Consider the following 24920-nt stretch of genomic DNA (forward strand, 5'->3'; position numbering starts at 1 on the left):
GAAGAAGAAGAAGAAGAAGAAGAAGAAGAAGAAGAAGAAGAAGAAGAAGAAGAAGAAGAAGAAGAAGAAGAAGAAGAAGAAGAAGAAGAAGAAGAAAGAGGGGGGAGGAAAGGAGAGGAGAGGAGAGGAGGGGAAGGGAGAGGAGAGGAGAGGAGGGGAGAGGAGAGAAAGAGAAGTTGCACCATGTGTATGGACCAAAGTTGGGGAGGGCAGAATGAGTCCTCATGTGGATACCCATGTGAGCCAGGACAAGACTTAGATTACAGGTAAAGTACCATGCATCTGGGAAGTAGGCAGCCTTAGAAGGTTAGAACAGTTAAGAACCTGCCTATTTAGTGCTTGCAGACTATTAATAAATATGAGGTCTAGAGCTGGTGTAGAAATGCCCTGTAGTTATCTGAAAACAAAGGGAGTAAAGCAAACCCCCAAATTACTTTTACAAGCCAACACATATTTGAGTGGAGAACATGGCAGAACCAAGCTGGTACTAACCTGGGAGCTTCAGTTCTCCTGGGAGAGCTTTCTTAGTGCTTGGAAGTTTAATGCCTGCTACTGGGAGATAAAGTAATGATTACTTTTACCAGTGGGACAGATGTTTCCAGCTGAGCAAAGGGAGAATAGGATGCTACACAGCGCAGTAATGGATTAGAGTTGGAGACTGCACATAAATTCAGTTTAGCTTGGCATGATTACCAACAGCTACGTGTACATTCAATCATGAACACATGCAAACACATAAGCGAGGATGCACATAAACATCTCTTCTGCTCTCAACTAAAAGGCCCTAAAGAAGGTGGCAAATCCTAGTTGCAAATGAACACATTTAACACAGCTTTTTTTTTTTTTAACACAATTCTTCAACCTAGCCTCCTTAGAGAGATGATTAATTCTATGACTAGAGCAGAGTCTGTCGAGGATTAATGCAGAGCATCTTGTAGTATTACAAAATAATGAAGTGAAACTTTAAAAAGGAAAAAAAAACACATCAAAAGGACACAGGAGTGTTGTGACCCACAGGTCCTAGAACTCTGGCTAGGGGTGGTGAGGAAATGAAGCATAGACAGATAGACAGACACACATGCAGGAAAGCTGGGATCAGGTCGGGTCTACTCCCACCACAACTGGGAATCTCGGTACGTTCATTAAATAAAGCTCGGGGGAGGGGATGGTTAGCCTTCTTAGGAGTTCTCAGAATGAGCAGTCTCAGTCTTTTAACACCCTGAGGAGGAAGTCACGGTTGCTTGCAAACACTGATAATCAGTCATAACACTCAGATTGAGACTCCAGCAGAGAGCTTTGCTCCTGAGCCTGGCCTATATGAGGAGATGGCTTTGCCAAAGACCCATGGATAGGAGGCCCTTGAGTTCTCAACATGGCTGTGCCCATGTCTACAATACACATCCTCTCAAGACTTCATTCATTCGAGACTTCCTTGGCTCCCTCCACAGGAGCATACTAAAAGAACTATCAAAGGCAAAGAGCAGAACAATTTGGGCCACAACCTAATCATCTTAAATTATCATTCAAAATATAAGTAAAATACCCCAGAGTCCATATAAATATAAATAACAAATGGGAGTGGGGCAAATCACCTATGCAGAACAATGTTTATGCAAAAGTTCCATATTAAAGAAGAAGCACAAGTGTCCACTTTTTAATGTGGAATATACATAGTCACTTTCTAAGAAGACAACATGGAAAAGAGAGAAAAATTAAGTCTACCATAGAAGAATGGAATAAGCCTACCCAGTCAGGTAATGAAGACCAACCACAGTCTACATGTCATGTTCAGAATAGGTATCAATGATACTACCTTTGTGATCTGCCCTAAACCTATCACTTCCATATAATCGGAAGAAAATCACTGGTCAAATTACATTACAAAGACATTCTATTTAAATAAGCACTTCTCAAAACTGTCAATGTTGCAAGGCAAAACTAATTAGAAATGACAAAGAAGGTTTCATTTTGGCCAAGGGAACGATCAACTAAAAGGACATTTAGATTTATACATATTCATTACAAACCCAGATATATCCAATTTTATAAAACAAATACTACTAGACATAAAGCCACAGATTAGCCCCAACACACTAATATTAGGAGTCTTCTGCTGTGCTACATTCACCAATGGAAAGGCCATCCTGACAAAAAGTAGTCAGAGAAACACCAGAGTTAAATAACATCACAGATCAAGTGGACATAACAAATTAGCTACAGAATGTCCACTCAAACACTATAGACTATACTTTCTTCACAGTATCTAATGGATGTTTCTCTAAAATAGATTATTTATCAGGATCCCAAAACATCAACAATTATAAGAAAATTTAAACAACTCCTTGTATTATATGTGACAAGGATGAAATGAATCTTGAAATAATCAGAAAAACTACTGTATAAATTAAAGAAGCTCACTGAGATTAAATAGTGCACCATTGAATGATGAACATCACATTGAAGAAATTGAAAAAGAAAAAAATTCCTAGAATTTAATGAAACTGAAAACACAATATATCAAAACTTCCATGATATAATGAAGGCATGCCTAAGAGGAAAAGGCTTATGTTAAAGAAAATTATTAAGAACTCAAATGAATAACTTAATGATAGACTTTAAGACTTTGGAAAAGTTAAAACAAATCTAATGTAAAAGAGTGGCTAGGAAGAAATACAGCTGAGGAATCGATGAAATGGAAACAATCACTCCCCAAACAGAAGTACAAAGGATCAACAAAGCAGAGTTAGTTCTCTGAAAAGGTAAATAAGGTTGACAAACCCTTAACCAAATTAACCAAAACTAGTCAGCTTAGAGATGTAAAAGGAGACATCACAACAGATCCCAAATAAATTCAGAAGACCATAAGGGCAAACTTTATAAACCTATATTCCACTTAACTGGAAAGTCTAAAAAAAGTTGGTTGACTTATTAGATGTATCTGAACCAGCCATTTAAAAACAACATGAGATCAATGATTTAAACATACCTGTAGTTAGCAAGTAAATTAAAGATGTTTTAAAAGAGAGAGAAAGAAGGAAAGGAAGAAAGGAAGAAAGGAAGAAAGAAAAAAAAATCCCAACTCAAAAAGTCCAGGTCCAGATAAATTCACAGCAGGATTCTACCAGACCTTCAAAGAAGATCTAAAACCTAACCTCTTCAAATTATCTATTATAAAATAGAAAAAGAAATAACACTCCCAAATTCCCTTTTAAGTCAGTATTACTCTAAGACACATACACACACAGAAAAAGAACAAAACTATAGACAAATATCTCTAATGAACATAAATGCAAAATTTATCAGTCCAAACACTTGCAAAGTAAATACAGGAACACATTAAAAACATCTTTCACCTGACCAATTTGGCTGTATTCCATAGATGCAGGGATAGTCCAACCTATACAAATTAACAAATGTAATCAATCATGTAAGTGAACTCAAAGCTATGGGTTATTAAATAGAAATCCCAGTGCCAAGTGTGAGAATGCCTCCATATGAGTTGTTGGTCATAGAGGCCCCAGAAGCCCCCAAAACAATGTATGTCCTTCCCATTCCTCTTGGTGCCCAACAGAACTAGATGGTATGACCCTATTGCTAAAGACATCACACATTTTGATTGCAAGATACAGAAAAATCAAGGTAGAACAGTGCTGGAAACTTCTCCATGCCGAGTAGCTTTCGTAATTCCAGAAGGTGCAATTTAAGCACAAGGAACAGGAAGAGAAAATGCATCAATGGTCTTATCCAGCTGTGAGCCCTGTGAGTCACAACACCAAATTATCAGGCAAGATCAGACACTTGTTCAAGAATGGCATGGTTTCCATGGGCTAACCAACATCCTTCTGGTTGGATTTTAGGCCAACTCCACAGAAGAAATGCACCTGTGGCTGTATGTGTGGTTGATATTCATGGCTGTGGAAGTCATAGATCCTAGATAGGAACCTGTTACTATTGTTTTGGCCAATAGATAGAGTGTCAAATTGCCTTTTAAATATGTTTATACTCTAGATGTGTGCTGCCATCAGTCTTGGCTGTACAGACTTCTGAGTGAAGTGACCAGGGTTAATATAGAGACTAAGAATGGGTCATTGTGTTGAGAACAAGCAACTGATGAATACCCTTTCCTAAATGAGACATCTGTATCACTTCATCCATCTAAGGCTCAGGGACTATCACAGAAGAAGGAAAGGAAAGAACAGAAGAGCTGAAGAATAGGATGAAGTGTGGTAGAATACTGCCTTTAGTCACGACATGGCTGTTGCATCCATCCATGAACATACAGCAGCAACTGGTACCCACACCAGACCTACCTGAGACTGAACCCAGCAATATTCCAACAGGGATGGGGAGGGGCTCATAAGGCCCCACCTTTCTGCGATGAACATATGCAAGTCAGTGGTTGCACATGGAAGGTTGAGTCCTCTTTTGTAGCTACAGGTACATTGCTCCTACTCAGCCAAGAGGCCATAAGTAAATGCAATGAGGGAATAAAGTAAGAAGAGTGAGACTTGGAAAGCAGGGACTTGGTGGTGGCAGCAAGGGAGTGCTAATTAAGAGTGAACCCAGAAAACATTCCGAGAACACGCCAGCTCACCGGAATCTAGAGAGGCAAGAGTTCTAAATGTAGTGGGGTGCCCTAGATGACATTCTGGAACAACAAAAGGACACTGGATAGAAACTACAGGTATGAATCAATTATACACTCACTATTTAATAGCATTGCAGAATTGGTTCATCAATTTTAATGGGTATTCTAGACCTTAAGAGCTGAGAAGCCATGGAAATGTCTATGGGAAAAAATGAACTTTCTGCTCCGTTTTTCTGTAGGTAAAAAAATGCTTAAGGAAATAAAGACTGTTGCCAAAGGAACTAAATGTTCTTGGTTCACTCTGCACACAATTCAGCCAAGCCTGGTGACAGCAAGGACAAAGTCAAAGCCATTTGTATATAACGACCCCAACTGTGTATATTTCCTGAGGCTTCTGGATATTAAAAATACAAATGGATCAAGATAGGTCTATAGAAAATGGTTAGGCCAAATATTTTTTCTAATACTCTTTAAATGCTTCAAGTAGAAAAATGGACTTATGCACCATAGTACAATTGCTTGCCTCATCTATATAAAAGGATCCATAACATGCATTAATTCATAACATATTACAGACCAGTGAGTCACAATTATATGTTTAATAATGGTATCTTAATTTCAGGTGGTTTCAGTTTTGCTCTCTGCCTCCTGTAGTAATTGCTATTTCTACTAGCTTCCACTGGGTATCTGCTGAGCTCTACACAGGGATAATTAGCATCTTCTCATGAGCCATGAGGTAGATATTGCCATAATCCTCTTTTTTTTTTTTGATTTTTTTTTATTGGACATTTCCTTTATTTACATTTCAAATGTTATCCCCTTTTCTGGTTCCTCCCCCTGCCCCCAGAAATCCCCTATCCCATCCTCACTCCCCCTGCATCTATGAGGGTGTTCCTCCACCCACCTACTCACTGACCCACTCTCACCTCCTCACCCTCAGTTCCCCTACACTAGGGCATCTATCGAGCCTTTGTAGGACCAAGGAGCTCTCCTCCCATTGATGTAAGACAAGGCCATCCTCTGCAACATAGGCAGCCAGAGTCATGTGTACTCTTTGGTGATGGCTTAAGTCCCTGGGAGCTCTGGGGGGGGGGGGGAGGGTGTCTGGTTGGCTGATATTGTTGGTCTTCCTGTGGGGTTGCAATCCCCTTCAACTCCTTCAGTCATTTCTCTAACTCTTCCATTGGGGACCCCGCGCTCAGTCCAGTGGTTGGCTGCAAGCATCTGCCTCTGTATGTGTAAGGCTCAGGCAGGGCCTCTCAGGAGACAGCCCTATCAGGCTCCTTTCAGCATGCACTTCTTGGCATCCACAATAGTGTCTGGGTTTGGTAACTGTATCTGGGATGGATCAGTGGGACAGTCTCTGGATGGCCTTTTCACCAGTCTCTGCTCTATGCTTTATCTCCATATTTGCTCCTGTGAGTATTTTGTTCTCTTTCTAGAAGGGACCGAAGCACCCATATTTTGGTCTTTCTTCTTCTTGAGCTTCATGTGGTCTGCGAATTTTTTCTTGGTTATTTGGCGCTTTGGGTCTAATATTCATTTCTCAGTGAGTGCATACCATGTGTGTTCTTTTACTATTGGATTCCCTCACTCAGGATGATACTTTCTAGTTCCATCCATTTGCCTAAGAATTTCATGAATTCATGATTTTTTAATAGCTGAGTAGTACATAATCCTCCTTTTACAGGCAAGAAAATAAAAACCAGAGGAGGTGACACGTGCCTGTGGTGTCAGCTGGCAAAAGTGGACTTTGTATGCAGACTAGATAGTCTGGCATCATCAAAAATTCCAACCTGCCTCTACCCAAAGGCATAAAAACAGGGTAAGAAGCTTTGCTGGTGTGGCTTGATGATGATGATGATGATGATGATGATGATGATGATGATGATTTGGATAATTTCAATATTACCTGAATTTAGATCCTATTCACCCACCACACACCCTTCCAAGTCCTCTTGGAGACCCCCTAACACACAAGGTTTTTAAAGTCCTCCATGGAGGCTCTTTGTGTGGATGCACACCCACACACCAGTGCTCAAGGCTCCCTAAAGGCCTCCTGCTCTTTGGAACCTCTTTATGAAGGACTGGCTCCAAGCAGCAGTCCATTCTGGTTTCCAGAGAAGCAATGTGTGTGCTGTTCTCTGTAGGCAAGGGGGGGGGTGTAATTCAGTGCTCTCCACCAGCATGAGCAATTGCTCTCCAACCAGTACCTCCAGAGATCCCCAAATCCAGTTCAGGACTTGGAGTGGCAGAGAAAAGAAACATGCCTCTCCAGAGAGATGCAATTCCAGGGGATGCTGCTGTGATGCATGGGCGGAGCCGTGCAAACACTGTTCCTCCCAGGGCCTTGGGACAAAGAAGGAACCCACAGGTCCCACATGGAGGTTATAAGGTGCCCTCCCCTCCACATGCACACAGAATCTCAGCCTCCTCTGAAATATATTTATGACAAATACATAACATTTTGTGAGTCAGTTTAAGAGAATAAAGAGGAATTTGGATGAAAAATAAGGCATGCCACCCTCAATTCTGAACATTTAAAATAGCATTTGTCCCCCTCCTTTCTGCATGCTACAAAATTCTCTGCATTAAAATTTCCCCAAAACACAATTTTCCAAACACATTGTTTAATTAAGAAGTTACATTAAAATTTTAAGACAGAGCTGGGCACTATAAGAATAATAGCAGACTGTTCCGGCAGCTTTTATGCAGAGAGAAAACCCAATTTTCTATTTCCAAACCAAAGCAGTGAGAGAGAACGAGAAAGCCTGCATTCCACTCACCTGTTAAAAGCAGCTCGCACCAGGATCATTCCCAGCATTTTGCCAAAGTTAGAGGCACCATGTTGCTTTCCTGTGCTCCCAGATCAGTCAATTAACCTGTCTGTGCCTTGGCTGCTTCTGTCTAAGAAAGTAAAATAATAATAGTATCCAGCACACCAGGGGTCCTGCCTGACTCTCCTTCTAGCCATGCAAACAGCATCCTGTGGTGTTCAGCTACACTGGCCCCTGGAGCAAAATGGTTTTCCCTGTGAGGCTTTCGAAGCTCTCCTGAAGGAGTGGAGAGGGTCAGGAGACCCTCACTTGAATATTCAGCTTTCTTGACCACTTGTGTCCACTTTTGCCTGTCTTGCACATGGCCAATATGAAGGGTTAGAGTTTAAAGGTCAAGGAAGACTAGAGGATGCATGGGGTTGGGGGGGGGGGCTCCATCTATTCTGCTTAGGGGAAGCCCTCATCCCTGCTGGACAAAGGGTTTACAGGTGTTGTCTGTTGGGGAACTTGTACCCACATCCCTCAGCCCTCCCCAAACCTCATTGGTTCCTCAGAGTGAAGTTAGGTAGAATCATGCAACTTTAGCAGAGTAGGCCAGTTTGCTTTTAGCTACACTGGGCCGTGGAGAGGATTAAATAGTATAGACTATTAGTATGATCAGAGTTTCCTGACTATGAGCAAGCCTTTCTTTGTTCTTCTTTTTAATGCTTTTTTTGTACTGAAGGTTGTTGGGAGCATAGCATGAAGGTCCTTGTGCCCACTGATCTCCAGGGAACCCAGGAATGTTAAGCCCACAGGGGTGTCTTTCCAGTAGGAAAAATGAAAATCCCATTCTCCCATCTAAAAAACTGAGAATTGAAAACGATGAACAGCCTGGTGATCTGTGTTTTCTATTGGGCCAGGCAGGCCATATCAAGCTCCTACAACCAAGATTGAAGATAACTAGTAATCTATATGACTCTTATAGCCAGAGGCTCCCCCAGGCTCCCACAACCAGGACCAGAAGTAGCTAATAGCTCACATGACCTCTATACTATCTGTATGGCAGAGACTAGGCCAGAACTTTAGGCCCTTAAGCTAATACAGGTAACCTAACTCTAGAGCCCATCTACTTGGAAGAAATGATGTTACCCTGACTTGACTTTCAATGTTCCCTTGTGCACATGAGGTTGTATCATACCAGGAAACATTTTTTACCCCCAAATTATACTGGACTTAAATATACTGGGAATAAATCTCCTGGCATTAGACTTCCTGAAGTCTGATCCAGCTTGATGAAATCTGTCTGCACCAGGTTTGCATTATTTTCTCTTCACAAGGTTTGGTTCCCTCTATGGCACCTGTAGGGACTCCCGCAGAAGATGACTGATTTTAGAGCTCCAAACCCTGCCTCTTGCGATTTAGAATACATGGTAAGCATAAGTACTTGGATGCCCATAAGCTGGCTGGACCACCCAGTGCTCCCAAGGACCACCCACCAAGGAGTGTACAGGGAGGGATCCCTGGCTCCAGAGACATAGGTAGCAGAGAATGGCCTTGTGTGGCATCAGTGGGAGGGGAGGCCCTTGGTCCTGTGGAGGTTTGATGCCCCAGAGTAGAGGGTTGTTGGAGGGGTGAGGTGGGAAAGAGTGGGTGGGGGATCACCCTCATGGAGGCAAGGGGAGAGAGGATAGGGAGGTTCTGGGATGGGGGAACTTGTGGAAGGGTAGCCAGGAAGTGGGATATCATTTGAGATGTAAATGAATGGAATGATTAATTAAAATAAAGAAATTAGCACTTGTTAAGATGTAATGGCTTTAACATACCAAGTAATTGCATTTTGCAATTCATACTGATTTTCTTTTACTTTAACTCACATTTTTACAAATATTAGTTTTGAGGATTTGTGGTATATGAAATTTATATAAAATAGCCATTCAAAGTAGTTGCACAAATGAGAGGTAAAGAATAATAAATGCCACAGCAAAATCTCAAAACAAAACAAGTTACTTTAACTTAAAAATACATTCTTAAAAAATACTTTCTTATTGACAATATAGGGCACAATGTACTTTTCAGTGTGAACTATCACCCATGGGCTCATGTGTTGGGTTCTTCCTGGCTTTATTTAGGGGTACTGGAAATGTTAATAGCTGGGCTTATCTCTGGAGTTGTACTGGGGGGGGGGGAACATACCTTGTCTTCGGGCCCTTTCTGTTTCTATTGCTGCTACCTTCCTGGTAGCCATGAGATATACAGCTTGTCTCCATGGTCTTCCTACTCCGATTTGTTTCACCATGTGCCCAGAATCAACAGACTGTGGGCTGTGGGCAGGGAGCCCCAAAGCCAGGAGCCAAGATAAATTCTTCCTTTAAGCCATTCACACATGTGTTCTGTGACTTTGATGTGAGAGTAACAAATTCAAGTGTGTTTAAACTTTAAATGGTTGCATGGTTGATTTTAATTTCTGTCTAGGAAGGAAACCGGGGGAGTTAGGAGTTGTTTGAAATGCCCTACAAGAAATCAATGCTTCAATAATACTTGTAAACATCTTACTGGTTTTTATCAAAAAAATTTAAGACCTTTACAATTTGTGAGGTTATTTTAACGAGCATTGAGACCCTTTTCTTCTTCTTCTTCTTCTTCTTCTTCTTCTTCTTCTTCTTCTTCTTCTTCTTCTTCTTCTTCTTCTTCTTCTTCTTCTTCTTCTTCTTCTTNTTTCTTCTTCTTCTTCTTCTTCTTCTTCTTCTTCTTCTTCTTCTTCTTCTTCTTCTTCTTCTTCTTCTTCTTCTTCTTCTTCTTCTTCTTCTTCTTCTCAATTGCTAAAGGAATAAATGTGTTCAGGGAAGGTATGGGAATGTTATCTGGGCTTGACTGTCCTTGCACAAACATGGAATGAGAATCTAGCAAGCCTGTCAGGCCTCCAAGCAGAGCCTTAATCTCAGGTCCGTATGGTTGATTGAGCATTCCAATAGTGCCCAGAGCACAGATCACCCATCCCAGTAAGGACAGCTGCTCCTCACCCACACTTGGAAGACCTTCCTTTGACCCTCCCAGACACTCATCAGATGCCTGCTCCAGAGGGTGAGCTTGTTTTCACAGCTTCTTGCTGGTCAGGTCTGGGCATTGGGTAGAGTTTGACTGATGTCTTGTGTTCAAGGGGACATCGTCTCCGGAAGCAAGGTTGTAAGGATAAAGCACAGGCTGGTAGTTCTACTCCTGCAGAGACTCTCGCTGATTGACATGTGCATTGTGCATGAATGTATGTCCATTATAAGTGTGCATGTGTTGTATGACAAAACTTCCTGGAGAGATGCAACATACCTGTCTATTCATCCCAGATAGGGAAGCCATGATAGACCGAAGTACAGATACCATCAAAGTCCAACTTGCTGAACCACTGAGTTTAATTGGGGTTACTTACAGGAATATGGATGAAGAGTTACTCACAGGAGCAGAAATGACTCAAAGACAGCTGCATCACCAAAGCCCTCCCCAGCATGAGTGACAGCTCACAAAGCAGGGAACCTGGAGCCCACTGCATAGCCTGCAGGCAGCTCAACAGGTTGAAGGGTGTCCTTTCCAAGTGACTCAGTTGGGCTCAGCCTCATCCATACAGGCAGCCTGTCTGGTCTCAGAGTCTTCTTTTCAGGCCCTAAGAAGCTAAGAGGCTTCTTTGAAGCTCAGTTTCACTCCTCTGAGAGGGACTCTCAGCTTTTCTTGCTTACTCCGGCAGGGAGGGACCTAGGGAATCAGGTGGGTTAACATGGACTTCTGAAGCTCTTTTGAGCTGTTTACCTTCCTGCCTAAGGAACTTCCCTACAGGATGGAATGTTCCCATCTTGATACTGTGTGTGTGTGTGTGTGTGTGTGTGTGTGTGTGTGTGTGTATGCATGCGCACAGGAGTACCCATGCTATTCCTCACATGAAGAAGCTCTTCCCCCTTCCACCTAGATCTGAAGTAGGATATTTATTATTCCCTACAACACAGTCCAAGCCAACTGGCCCCAAGCTAGCTGGCCGGTAAGCTTTGGGGGAATTCTATCCATGTCTCCCAGGTCCCCACAGAAATGCTGAGAATAAAGACTCATGCTAATACATTTATTCATAAGCACCCCACCCACAATCATTAAATCAGTTGTCATATCAACAATGTAATCTAGTACTCGAACCATCATTTTTCACATTTGTGGGAAGATTAAATAACTACTTAGTACCACGACGTTCATAGTTAACAGAGCCAGGATTCAGGTTGCAGGGGTGAGCGTCTGCTAATTACTCTGAGCAATCTTGTACAGCCTTTGAGATAGTCAGCATGGCAGGCACAGGCTGTGGTGACCATACACATTCTCCTATAGTGTGTTCAGTCCCCGTGCTACACTGTACCAAGCTGCACTGTGATGCTGCCCCGCCCCGTGCTGCACTGTCCCGTGCTGTCCTGTCCTGTGCTGCACTGCCCCGAGCTGTGCTGTGCTGCCCTGTTTTTCATTGCCCCATGCCACGCTGTCCAGTGCGTTGCTACACTGCCCCGTGCTACACTGCTCCGTGACGCCCTGCTCCATACTGCGCTGCCCTATGCTGCGGTGCTGCGCTGCCCCGTGCTGTGCTGTGATGCCGTCGTTGTCCGTGCTTTTGTCCACATGCCTCACAATGTGATGCTCCTGTCCCCCAGCTCCACGTTCGGACTAGCCATAGGCCATTCATTTGCATTCCCCTTTCCTGAATGTCATCCTCCAAATGTCCACACGGTCAGCTCTTATTTTTTTTTATTTTATTTTTCTAAGTCCTTGTCCAAATGCTACCTTCTTGGGGAATAGCAGCATGACCCTCCTCTTCCCATGTTCCCAAAGCAGCTCTGTTCAACATTTCCAGTACCCAGTCACAATGTAGCTTACCATGTGTACTATCTCCAACTCACCCCTGCCCCTCAGTGGACTACAAGATTCATGAGGTTGGATTTTTCTTTCTGGTCACCTCAGAGAGTTAGTCCAATTGCCAAAAAACATGTCTGCCGAGCAAATGCCAGCTCCCTTTCCTCTCTCCTCTATTTTGTCCCCCTTTCCCTGAAGCCTCAGCTGATGCCCCACTTGGTCAAGGAGACCTTCTGTAACTCCAGCTCTGCTCCCAGGCTGTGGCTCTTTTGTACTTTTCCGTCACCATAGCCTAGTACAGTGTGTCAGAGTCTGTGTCTGCCAGCCACTGATTACAGCATCTCTACAGCAGGGATAATGGTCACAGGACAAGAGCTATTCAGCTCTCTGTTGTGTCCCTAGGCCGAGCACGCTGTTAGGTGACAAGCCTTACATATGAGGAAACAAGGAGCTGCTGGATTCAGTAATGAATCCCCACTTGCTCCCAACCTGTGTCACACAACAAAGGGCTGTGGGAACCCCATTGGTGGGTCTCTTGTAGTCAATTTCTGTCTTAATTTGCTCAGCGGGTTTGTTGCTGTGATGGTTAATTTTATGTCTGTTTATTAAGTCAAACATTTAGTCAACAACTATTTGAAGTGTTTCTCTGAAGGTGTCTTTGGCAGGATTAACATTTACATCAACAATCTGAAAAAAAGCAGACGGCCCATCCCAATGTGGGTGGGCATCTCCTGCAATCTGTTGAAGGTCCAAATGGAACTCAAAAGCCGATGACAATGGGTAAAACAGAAGAAATTGCTGGCTCCTCCTGTCTGTCTGTCTTTGAGCTGTACCTCAGACTAGACCTGCAATACCAGCTCCTCGAGTCTCTGGATTGCTTGGTGGCGATCATGAGCTTGCCAACTTCCATCAGTTTATCATATGAGCCAGTCTTCCTGAATTAGTGGATATTAAAAATCAGATTTTTAAAAATGCAAACCGTTGACATCTCACCTATATCTGATAGTCCTGATTATTAACACCAGGCATTAACGAGGAACACTTCTGGATTTGTCTGTGATGGTCTCTCCAAGAGGGTTAACTAAGCATGGAAGTACCGCTCTGAACGTAGGTAGTAGCATCCCATGGCCTGGGAGAAAGGAGGAAGCCAGCTGGGTACCAAGCATTCATCTGTCGCTACATTGTGGCTATGGAAACAATATAACCAACCACATCTCTAGACTATACCTAACCTGCCCTGTACTATCCCTTACGTGTTATGGTGGACTCTACACCCTGATCTATGAACCAAAATATCCTTCCCTCCTTAAGTAGCTTCTTTTCCTGCATACCATCACCATAGCAAGAACAACCAATACAGCTGCCAACAAGAGTAACACCTCCCATTTTAAGCCTTGTCATGCAGGAAGCCATTTCTTCTCCCTCTGTGTCTTTTCCTGTGTGGGGAAAATGTCAGCTTCCTGCTCTAATTATCATATAGTTTTACAGCTATTTCTTTACTGGCCTTTCTTTCCACTAGACTGGGGAGCTTGCTTTTTTTTTTTTTTAAGTATGTGTTCTTATAGCATAAACATTGATCAAAGTGTCTTCCATATTTAATTGCTCTCTAGCCCCACCCCCACCCCGTCCCACCCCTACCCCAAACATACACAATTCCCCTTGGAGAAGAATAATTTCAGAGACACAGAAGAGCAGGAAATATCCATTAGGCAGAACATTTTCTGACATTTAAGTGACACCACTTTAACCAAAAATAAGTAGACATCTGTCACTTTTTCTGGTTCCCTGATGATCCCGAGGTGAAAGGGTCGCAGCTCCTCAGTCCTTGGCTTAATGAAAGGGGAAACTGCTTACTAAGGCACAACCGCCCAAACACTAAAATCTCCAGCTAATGTCATTCAGGAAGAAAAGGTCCCTGATGAATTTCTGCCACCCAAGCCACACACAGAAGAGTACAAGAGCAGCCAGTGTAATCAGCAAGCAGCCACAGGATTTACACCCAGACATGAACACATTTGCTGGGCAGGAGGAATGTTGGCTAAGGCAAACGCTTTCTGAAGAATTGCAAAGATGATGATATTGCACCAAAGGTGTAACCTTGAGCTCACTGGCAAACATAAACCAACTGTAAACACTGAGTGGACACAAACAAGCAACTCTAATAAGCGTCCTTCTCAGAACCCCCGGATCAGCTGGTTCGTGTGCTTCTGAGGTCAGTGGAGAGACTCATCCACTCATAGATAATCTGCATGTAGTTTTATGTACTTTATGATCAGACGATATGGATCAGCAACACTTCATCAGTCAGAGCAAGATGCAGTAATTGCTTCTTATCCGACAGTGCAGCTAGAGCTATGGCAGGGAATAGTTTGTTGTTTTTATTTTATTTTTGAACATTGGCAAAAAGCCGATGGAAAATGAACTAGATGTCAATTCTGGGATTTGAGACTATTGTGGAACTTATTATAATATAGGATAGGATGGAGTCATATGATGAAAACAGAAGACACAGTAAACGTCCACCATTCAACTTCTACTATTTAACCTCTCAGGGATCTGATTTATGGTCTCAGAAAAGATACACAGGACACAGATTGAGCACATTTGTCAATGGACCCTCTTACTCAAACTTAGTCACCTTTTCTCAGTAATAATAATAATAATAATAATAATAATAATAGTAATTTAGGATTATAGAAGTGTCATAAAGATAAAATAGACAATGAATAATATATGTGAAACTGACCTGTGTAGTATCTGGAACAAAGTATCCAAGAATATATTATTTGATAATTATGAGACACTAGGAAATATTCATCTATGCTTTAAACTAGACAGTGATGATTATAAAAATTCCTTGTGATGAGGTTTCTATTTATTTATTTTAGAAGATAAGACAGGTGATGTATAGTCTACTTCAAGATGAGGTATGTTCTATGCCCTTCACTTACTTTAGCTATTCACAATTATTGTTTTTCTTTTGTTCCAACACTTCATATGTGCTCAGAAACACAGGTATTTTATCTATGCCCATTGATATAGTAATATATCTACACCATCCCAAAGTGTGTCTACAAACAGTAAAGTTGAATAAAGATGGTACTTCTTTCCAAAATACCCCAAAATGAGGATGCTCAGAGAGACCAATAGGTATCGCCCAAGGAAGCATTGTGTTAGCATCCTCCTGCCACCCAGCTTCAGATCATCCTGAGTTCCTATGTGTTTTCTTAGACTGTCTGTTCAGATTCTCTTCAATTTGTGTGATACCCAATCTATGTCTGGAAATCCATATACTGCTTCAAAGAGGACCGGTTTCCCTTGCTTATAAGCTATAAGGATAATGAATTTGTGCTTCTCTTGTGCTTGTAGAAAAGAGTTTTCACTAAAATGAGTTAGTAAGAATATCACCGGAGATGAAATTCTATTTTGATGGGTTCACATAACTTGAGATAACAATCTGCATACCCCATCTTCAAACTAAGCAACTGTGGTGACAGGTGACTGCATTCAGTCTGTGCATCTCCAGCTTTCAGGGCCTAGACGTCACTACTGACACCTGTGAGCAAGTCCTGCATCCAGAGCTAAGTCTTAACCCTGGAGAATTCAAAGATTTCTCACGCCTTATAAAGCACTAATGTGGAGAAATTCATTTAAACCTCTGTTCTTTAAAATATAGTTTTAAGAAATGAATAAAGAATATCTAACAATGAACGAAGTCTATCTAAAATCTTGAAAAGGAATTGTATGCAGGTATGTAAAAAAGAATATATGAAGATATGATTAGCAAATAAAATATTATATAAGTCCATTGTTCAAGGCAGTGCTAAGCCAGGAGGCAAGGATAAGTTGTAAGTTCATAGGTAGTAATGGTATAAATACTGCCTCAGGTCAAGAACTGAGAGGAGATAGGATGGGATCAGCACATAAGCATAGATCTTTATTGAGCCACAGGGAGCTCTGAGACTGAAGAGACAGGGAGAAGTCAGTAAAAGCCATAGGCATGGAGTGGAATCCGTAAAGAGGGCAGGGCCAGCTGGTGTGAAAATCACAAGTGTGTATTTCAGCAGCCAAATCATGACACCGTTTCAAGGAAGACTTGACCAGCATGTCAAAGCTATCAGTAAATTGACTATTAGGAAGTTCACTGGATGTGTCAGGTAGAAAGTGTAGCTGGACCTTGAGTGGTGTTGCTGTGCTAAGGTGCGAGTCTAGAATCTTCCCTAGAGCACAGTAGCCAGGAGTGGGTGTGGAGGGCAGTGCAGGTCCCAGATCTTCAATGGAAGCTTTCATTTGAGAGTAGAGGAAAACTGGTATAGATAAAGGATAATAAGGATATAGGAGGAACTTTTAGGATAGCAATTGTTTTTGTATTGTACCAGTCCCACTGACTCCCCAGACCTCAGAAGACCCTATGATGGATCTTAGAGGTCATTCTGACCTTAGAACCCAGCATTTAGACCCCCAACACCTCTCAAGACTTGAACAAAGACCTAATCTATCAAAGATCTAGTCCATAGTTCCAGAACCTGGGAAAGTCCCTAAATGTACTAACTGTGACTTTTGGCTTCTGTAGTTCTGATTCTTGCTAACCAAAGAGAGTTAACCAGAGTGTGTTTTCATGTATAAAAGGCTCAGAGCTACACGATTTGAGCAAGTTCCCTATGTAGTCAGGGGTCAATGAATAAAAGATCTATTGTTTTTTACAGTCTATGTGTGCTCTAAATGATTTACCTCAAAGCAGTATGATATGTATTGTTCAGAACCACACAGGTAGAACATGATGGATAACTGCTAGAAGGAGTCCTTACAAAGATCTGAGAAGTGGATTAGTCACAGGTGAAAAAAGTGGTCTCAGAGCTCCAGGAAGCGGGGGGGGGGGGCACCAGTTCATATTTGTTAGGGTAGTCAGGTTTGGTGTGAACTTACGGAGCTTCTGCTTCGTTCAATTTGTTTTCACTGAAGGACAAAGAAGAGCTATGATAATGAATGGTATGATACTACCCTAGAGGTGAGGCAAGAAAAGAAACCTTGCAATATCCAGAAGAGAGGAGCAAGGCTGTGCCCGGTGAACATTACCATATCCACAGGCATCTTAAAGAGTTGTTTTGGATTTAGCTGGAGCAAATTCAGTTGGTTATTTGGTTTGTTTGTTTGTTTGTTTGTTTGTTTTGGTTCTTTGAGACAGGGTTTCTTTGTATAGCTCTGGCTGTCCTGGAACTCACTTTGTAGACCAGGCTGGCCTTGAACTCAGAAATCCGCCTGCCTCTGCTTCCAGTTGGTTTTAATCTTCTTTTTAAACTGTAAATTTTTTTTTTGTAAGGCAGAGAGTTGGAGGAAAGGATTTGCTTGGTGAAACATGATACAAAGAGACCAAGGGACAGAGGATGAGGATGGGGAGAGACGACAGTGAAACGGTGTGGTGTGGAATCTCAGTACAGAGAAGGAAAGGGTATGGCACAGACAGAGGGCACAAGGATGACTACTTGGTTCTATGCCTGTGCATACAGCATTAGAGGAGGTTCATCATTAACCAATCGACTTAACCAGAGATGTAGGATTATACTTCATGTCAGAGCTTCTGAAGTTGCTGGCATTAACACATCCTGGGAGCAGCTGTGAGAGGCTTGGCCCCTGACTTCTGATGCTCATCGGGTTATTGGCAGTAGAGATTGGGGAGCTTAAGGGCCAAGACCTCAGAGGAAAACTCTAAAAAGACACTAGCTCACTAGGTTTAAGATGAGGTGCAAGAAACACTTCTCCATCTTGGTTGAGAATTCCATGACTTTAACAATGAAAATCCTGGGGCCAAGAAATAGGACATACTTGTCTATTTGTCAAATAAAAAAAAAATAGACAAGTGGAATACTAGCTTGAAATTGGCCATCAGGCTTGATTAAAACAGTGAGCATGTCATTAGACTCAAGGTAATGTGACCATTGGTAGCATGATGGTGAACCAGACATTAAAACCTTCAAAAAAAAAAAAAGGTAAATAGATATAAATCCAAAGGAAGAATTGTGTACAGAGTACTTGAAAAAAGTAATTCTAGAGAAGTACAGGGGAGTAGGGAGTGATCTAGAAACAACAGCAAAGAACCACAGAGTTGTTCTCTCATCTGAAATGTTATGGGGAGAAATCACCTTTCAGTGTGTAAAGATCTAGAGAGCATGCAAAGAACAGGGTGAGATGGAGGGAAAATACACTCTGATGCTTGACCATGAATACACACAGAAGAATAATGACAGCCAGAGCTCAAACTGTAAATGAAATCTAATCATGGAGAACAATAGCAACAGCGATAAATATGGAGTTTCCAAGTAGACAAGGGGACTCTAAATAACATTCTGAAACAACAGTTTGAAGGGTTCTTTAGAAACACAGTTGTGTTGAATGGTGCCTTTTTTTTCTGGGTCAAACACATGAAGGAACATCTCACTTAAGTGGACACAGTGAAAGGCTAAGGCAGGCTCATGAAGGAACATTTTGCTGAAATGGGCACAGGTGGAAGGACGTTCTGCTAAAGCAAGCATGTGAAAGGACATGCGATGAAAGGTTCTTAGCTAGTAACACACATATATTGGTCTGCTTTACACTGCTCAGTTGAGCTCCATTTGTTTAGACCTCATAGAGAGAACACCACCATAAAACATCTGGTGGTGTTCTGGCAGCTTCTTGCTGCTTTCAAGGACTCTGGGTAATTGGTAGAGTGATGACAGCTGAGACAGACTCACAGTGAGTTTTACTAACTCAGACTCACATGCTGAGGCAGGACACATGGTGAGACAAGACCTTCAGAGGACACTTGATGTTTGGAGGAAGTATAAACAGAACTCAATGGACAATGACAGAGGCTGAGCTTGGCTTGCTGGTAGAGCAGGCTGTGCAATGCTTGTTGGTATCACATCTTTGATGATCTACAAATTCCTCCTGCTGCCTCCTGCTGATTCTGGTAAGGCCTGGCTGTTCCTGCTAGGTCATGCCACCACTCCTACAATCCCACCACTACTGAACTTGACTTCTAGTATATCTGTGAAATGCTTACTAGTTGATTGAGCTGCTTTTGCTGCCCTGTGAACGGAACTACCAACTTCCTGACAACACAGATGGTATTGGCTCCAAAGATCCATTTCTAAACAGGCCCACTTCCCCTGTATCCTTTCTTTTCCACTACCTCTGGTGAGTGGTGGGCTAGAAAGGAGGTCAAAGCATTTAAGAACCATTTTTGAAAGTAAGGTTTCAAAAAGTTAAACTTACGACAATCGTAGAAAGCTGTTTTGATAAAATTCAGATTCCTAGGCTTAACCCCTCAGAAGAGTATTAGAAATGTAAACAATCAATTTCTATGGGGTAGAAAACACAAAGGATGTGTCTCTAAAACAATTCTGTATAAGTAAGTATGGTGCATTCATGAATGCAAAGAACTTCAAATTAAAAAAAAAAAAAAAGAAAGAAATCCAGAGGTTATCAGTTACCCAAGATGATTTGATTACCAAAATTTGTTCTTAAATTTGTTTGAACTGAATTTCCTGGCAGCAGAGTGAGGAAAGAATGCGTGAGGGTTATGACTCAGTGGATGCCTGACATAAGAAAGCCATTAAGGCTTGCCAGGAGAGAAGACTTTTTCATAAATTAAATTAAAGCATAAATTTACGACTTGAGTTGTTAAGTAAGAGATTTTCAAAGGACACAGATACGACATCAGAATGGGCAGCTGCTGAGTGGACACTTTATAAAGCTGGTGACATAATGTCTTATTTTGGGGGGCCGTTCTGGGCAACACAGGAAAACATACAAATGGGAATCCAAGGGCCTGGGTTTGATCCCTGGTTCTTCAACTTTGGGATGAGTTTACAGGTGCTATTGTGGTCCTGAGATGGAGATTTTCCTTTTGGTGTCTGTATCTGCTCATAGGTGGTCCTTTTTGGTGTGGAAACAGAATAGCACACATGGAGGTAACTGTGTCTGCTTTGCCTAGGCTAGATGATAGATGATCAGTAATGCTTCTTGCATTTTAACAAGAGAAAGGAAGACAGGAAAATATATGTATTCATTACTTACAAACACTCGTATATAGCCTTTAGATTTGTGTGTATACATTATATGTATAATATATATTATATTGGATAATACACAAATCTTATACACTATTCACACTTCACAGGAAAACTAATGATCTCAGATTCTCAGATTTTACTTCAGATGAATCCCTGAGTAAATGTGTATTGTTGCCCTGAGCACTGTCATGGCTGAGTATCTAGGTGCCATTCTCATGTGTCTCAGGCCTATTGGTACAGCAAGGCTTGGGAAGGGCAAGGCCTCCTCTTGCCTGTATCAGTGCAGCAGTGTCCTTCTAGATGCCTGAGCTGACAGAAACCTACAGTGATCTGCTACTGAGATTGCCATATTCCAACTTGTTCCTTGGTTCTGTAGATAATAAATAGGCTGTATTCCCCAAGCTACAGAGTGAGCAGCACACCAATCCCCAGTTTTTCTGTATGTGTACCTGTTGTTTCTCAATTTTGGTCACACCTCTCAGGTCAATGCCAAAGCTATGCAAGTTGAGGCACCACAGACTCCACCAAAGCAAACAATGGAATAAGGCAGCAGCTGCCATTCCACTTTTGAGTAACCTCAACATCCTTGTTTTCTGTGGCATTCAAAGAGAGATCCTTAGTGGTCACAGCATTGTCTGTCTTGAAGTAGAGAAACCATTCGATTGTACAACTTGACAGACAAACAAGAGTGTATCCAGTATTCCCAATCAAGAACTTTGATAACTTTCCAACTTACCCCATAGGAGCAATAGAAACTCACCCTTGCCAATATATGCAGGGTGTGGAGTATTGTTCATTTTTCAGCCTATGGTTATTTGAATGAGAATAGCACCTATAGGCTCAGACATTTGAATGCTTGGTTTCCAGATGGTGAATTATTTGAGAACGATTAGGAGGCATGGCCTTAAAATAGGTATGACCTAGTTGGAGGATATGTGCCTACTGGAAGTGGGCTTTGGGTTTCGAAACCAATGCCGGGTCTAGTCTCTCTATGCCTGCAGATTAGGATATAAAGCTCTCAGTTACTTCTCCAACGCCATGCCTGCCTTCCTGAAAGATTTCCAAGGGCTAAAAACCAAGGGAAAGAGTATGCAAATACAAGTCAAGGAGGAGCTCAGGTTGCAGCTTCAGGAACAGAAGAACTTGGCGGTTTGGGTCACATAAAAGGGTTATAGAACCTACCTCTGCAGTTAAGGAAACCCCTTACGGCCAGCCATGTGGCAGGGGAATCCCCACCTAGAGGCCAGAAAGGCCATTGTGTGAAGCTGTAGAGATGAAACCAAGATTGCTTTGAAGATTCCAAGATGTTGGAGATGCCAGACTCATGGGATACCTGCCAAGGAGAGCTGCTATCAGGAAGGAGAACCAGCTCAGGAGAGAGAAGTATTCTGCAGCTAAACAAGCCAAAAGGGTTGGAGCTCTAAAGAGCACTTTGACATCAGGCATGGAGATGCAGAGTTTGGAGTCTGCCTAACTGGATTTTGTTCTTGCTTTAGCCCAGTATTGCCTCACTAGGCTCCCTCCCCTCTCCTTTGGAATGGCAATGTATATGCTGTGCTGCTGCGCGCTGCATGTTGAGAATATGTGATCTGTTTTCTGATTTCCATTTTACAAAGGCTTACAGTTAAGAGAGTGCCATGAGTCTCCAAGGAGACTTTAAACTTTTAAACAGTGTCAAGACTAAAATAGACTACAGGGTCTTTTGAAGTTGGACTAAATCCATTTTGCATTATGGAACTGCCACAAGGATCGGGGAGCCAGGGAGTGGTATGTGGTGATTTAAATGAAAATGTCCCCCATAGTCTCATATGTTGGAATGACTAGTCCCCTGGTGATGAACTATTTGGGAAAGATCAGGAGATGTGTGTTGGAGGAGGTGTATAACTAGGCCTTTGAGGTTTCAAAATATCTTGCATATCATATATTTATAGTACAATTAATAACAGTAGCGAAATTGCAGTTATAAAGTAGCAACAAAATAATTTTGTGGTTGGGAGTCACCGCAGCATGAGGAACTCTATTAAAGGGTCATAGTCTTAGGAAGGATGAGAACCACTGTTCTAAGTGAAACCAAAGGTCTTTCAGAACATTATATTTATAGGCCCTCAAAGACCTGACTTTTCATTTTAAATTATTAAGTAGTCACTAGTGAGATATAAAATCTAAATCTGAAAGACTAAATGAAAGAAAAAATTCAAAATATAACACAAAAAATCCATCAGAGAACATAAAAAGACTTGTAGTGTACATCTACTGAATTTAACTACAAAATAATTGACATTCCAAAGAACAAATATGTGGAAGAGAACCCATATTTATAAAGATAGACAAGGGATTGAAAATGTATCCAAGTTAAAGAATGACTAGAAGAGCTTCCATGCTGCCAGCCAATGTAATAACTGAAAAGAGAAGAAACTATAAAGACAATGACAACCGTATAGGGTCACCCAGGTAAGAATTTTGAACTCCAAGAATCAGAGAAACATTTTCAAATTGCCAATAAGAATGAAAACTCCAGGCAAGATGATTCTGTGGGGTGAAACATTTGCTTGCCAAGGATGCAAAGCTGACATCTGGGTTTGATCCCTGGGACACATGTCAAGGTGGGAGGAGAGAGTACCCTCTGCAAAGCGGCCCTCAGAATAGAACAAGACCATCTGAAAATACAAGTGTTTAGATATGAAAAACAGTCATGTTGTCTTAGACATAATCCTTGAAGAAGATTATGGTATTTATATAAATATCCACTGAAGGCAAGAACTAGGAGAGCATGCCGCACTATTGATGCTAAAGATCAACGACCTCTTCTGGACTCTTCAGGCATGGCATAAATGTGGTATTCAGGCATACATGCAAACAAAACACTTGTACACATAAAAACAGGTTCTAAAGGATTTGTTTAAAAGAAAAGCTTCTAAGAAGAACTTTGAAAATTCACTTTTTAAAACACAATTAATTTTGAGATTTTCATACATTTACAACATTTCTACCGACCGTCTTTCTCCCTCCAACTAATTCCCATGTCTCTTCCAGAATTCACAATCTCTTCTTGTTTGGTTGTTAATGTTTTACACACATATACATACAAATACATATAGTCCAACATATGTCTACAGCTTGCTGAGTCCTTTTAGTGTTACTCGTAGGTTTATGTGCTTACAGCCGACTGCTTGAGATGGGATAACCCACCAGGGTTTACCCCTGGAGAATACGGATTTGTCCCCTTTCAGCAGCCATCACCTGCGTGTAGTGCTTCCTCGGGGGTAGGATCTTGTATGCTTTTCCCCATTCACTTTGTTATATCAGCTGGAGTTGCGATTGTCAGTCTTCTGTTCAGAACAGTTTCTTCTTGAGATTGCCAACCAATAATTTTTAACACATAAAATCATAATAAGTAAAAAGAAGGTATAACATTACCCTTTGCAATGGGTATTAAAGGCACCTGAATCCAGGAAGTTGGAGAACCCCTGGGGTTTCCAAAAACCAAGACAGCTTGAATGCTCTCTTTAAGCAATTTAAAGGGCTTAAAGGAAGCTGTTTAGGGGGGCAAATAAAAAGGCAAATGGAAGGAAAGTATACAAACAGGAAAGGTACAGCCCAGGTACACTCAATGTCCAGAAAAAACCCTCAGAGGTACTGGAGGCAGAGCAGAGAATCAGCAACGGTTACACATTCTCCCGCCCTGGGTGGACACAGCTTGCTTTCTAGCAGGAGTCCATCAAGATGTGTCTAAGCTTCCATAGCCTCCCCAGCCAATGTACAGGCCTACGCATCTTACAGTGGTCCTCCCACTACGCCTTCTTTCCTTTCTGCTAAGGTTTTCTGAGTTTGTGTCTACCTTTAGTCTTCTCTGAAGGTGAAGATATGCAGCACATTGACATACAAGTCTAATTTTGTGTGACCTTTGTTCAGTGCTCCCAGGAATTCTCTTGTGGTGTTCTAGTATGTTTTGAGGAGACCTCAAGACTCAGGATTCTATAGGTCTGGTCACATCTAACTGAGGAATAAAATGTCCATCTGTGTAAATAAACCTTATAACCTCAAAGAAAGCTCTTTCATGCCCCCCATTCCTTGGAGTTGAGAGCAAGGGTAGTCCCCAGAGAGGAAAGAGAAGCTTTATTCCCACAGGTCTACAGGTCATTCTTCAATGGTCATCTTACACAGGGTAGCCTGCTCGCTGAAGCTTTGGCCACAGTCTACTACATCTCCTTCAAAGTGTTGTCACCAACTCAGCTCCTCTTATTATGGGTAATTGCTCTAAAGCAATGACTGCCCAGATCTCCAAGGCCCAGCTATAGGACTACCTCCCTGGAATCAGACTCAGATTTGCATGCAATAAGTATGTTGGAGAACAGGATTCAGAGTAATGCCTATGAGGAACAAAAAAAAAAAAAAAAAAAANAAAAGAAAAAGAAAACCTCAATGGAGTTGCAGCCAAATGAGGATTTGGTCCAGTGGGAAGTCCTGAGGATGGGAGGACCATTCAGAACTTCCCAGATCAAGAGAAAGAGCAGACCCCTGAAGTAGTTCACTATAGCCTTAGTGAATGGGGGCAGGGGATGTGGTGAAGGGACATAATCAAGTCATCAAATTATCCAATAAAGAATGGCCACGCTATTTCTAGACTTTTATTCTCAATTTGCTTTCTTC

At 41.9% G+C, this 24920-nt stretch overlaps 1 long non-coding RNA gene across 1 annotated transcript in view; it reads right to left on the minus strand.

Annotated features, from left to right (window-relative positions):
- Positions 1-24590, minus strand: part of LOC110334473 — a 50420-nt gene extending 25830 nt beyond the window's left edge. The window contains exons 1-2 of the long non-coding RNA XR_002381117.1: positions 24431-24590; positions 24109-24267 (exon numbers count right to left, since the gene is read on the minus strand). This is a non-coding gene — a long non-coding RNA (uncharacterized LOC110334473). The remainder of the gene's footprint in view (positions 1-24108; positions 24268-24430) is intronic.
- Positions 24591-24920: the final 330 nt, after the last annotated feature.

This window comes from Mus pahari, chromosome 17 (assembly GCF_900095145.1).
Source record: "Mus pahari chromosome 17, PAHARI_EIJ_v1.1, whole genome shotgun sequence".
NCBI classification, from domain to species: Eukaryota; Metazoa; Chordata; class Mammalia; order Rodentia; family Muridae; genus Mus; species Mus pahari.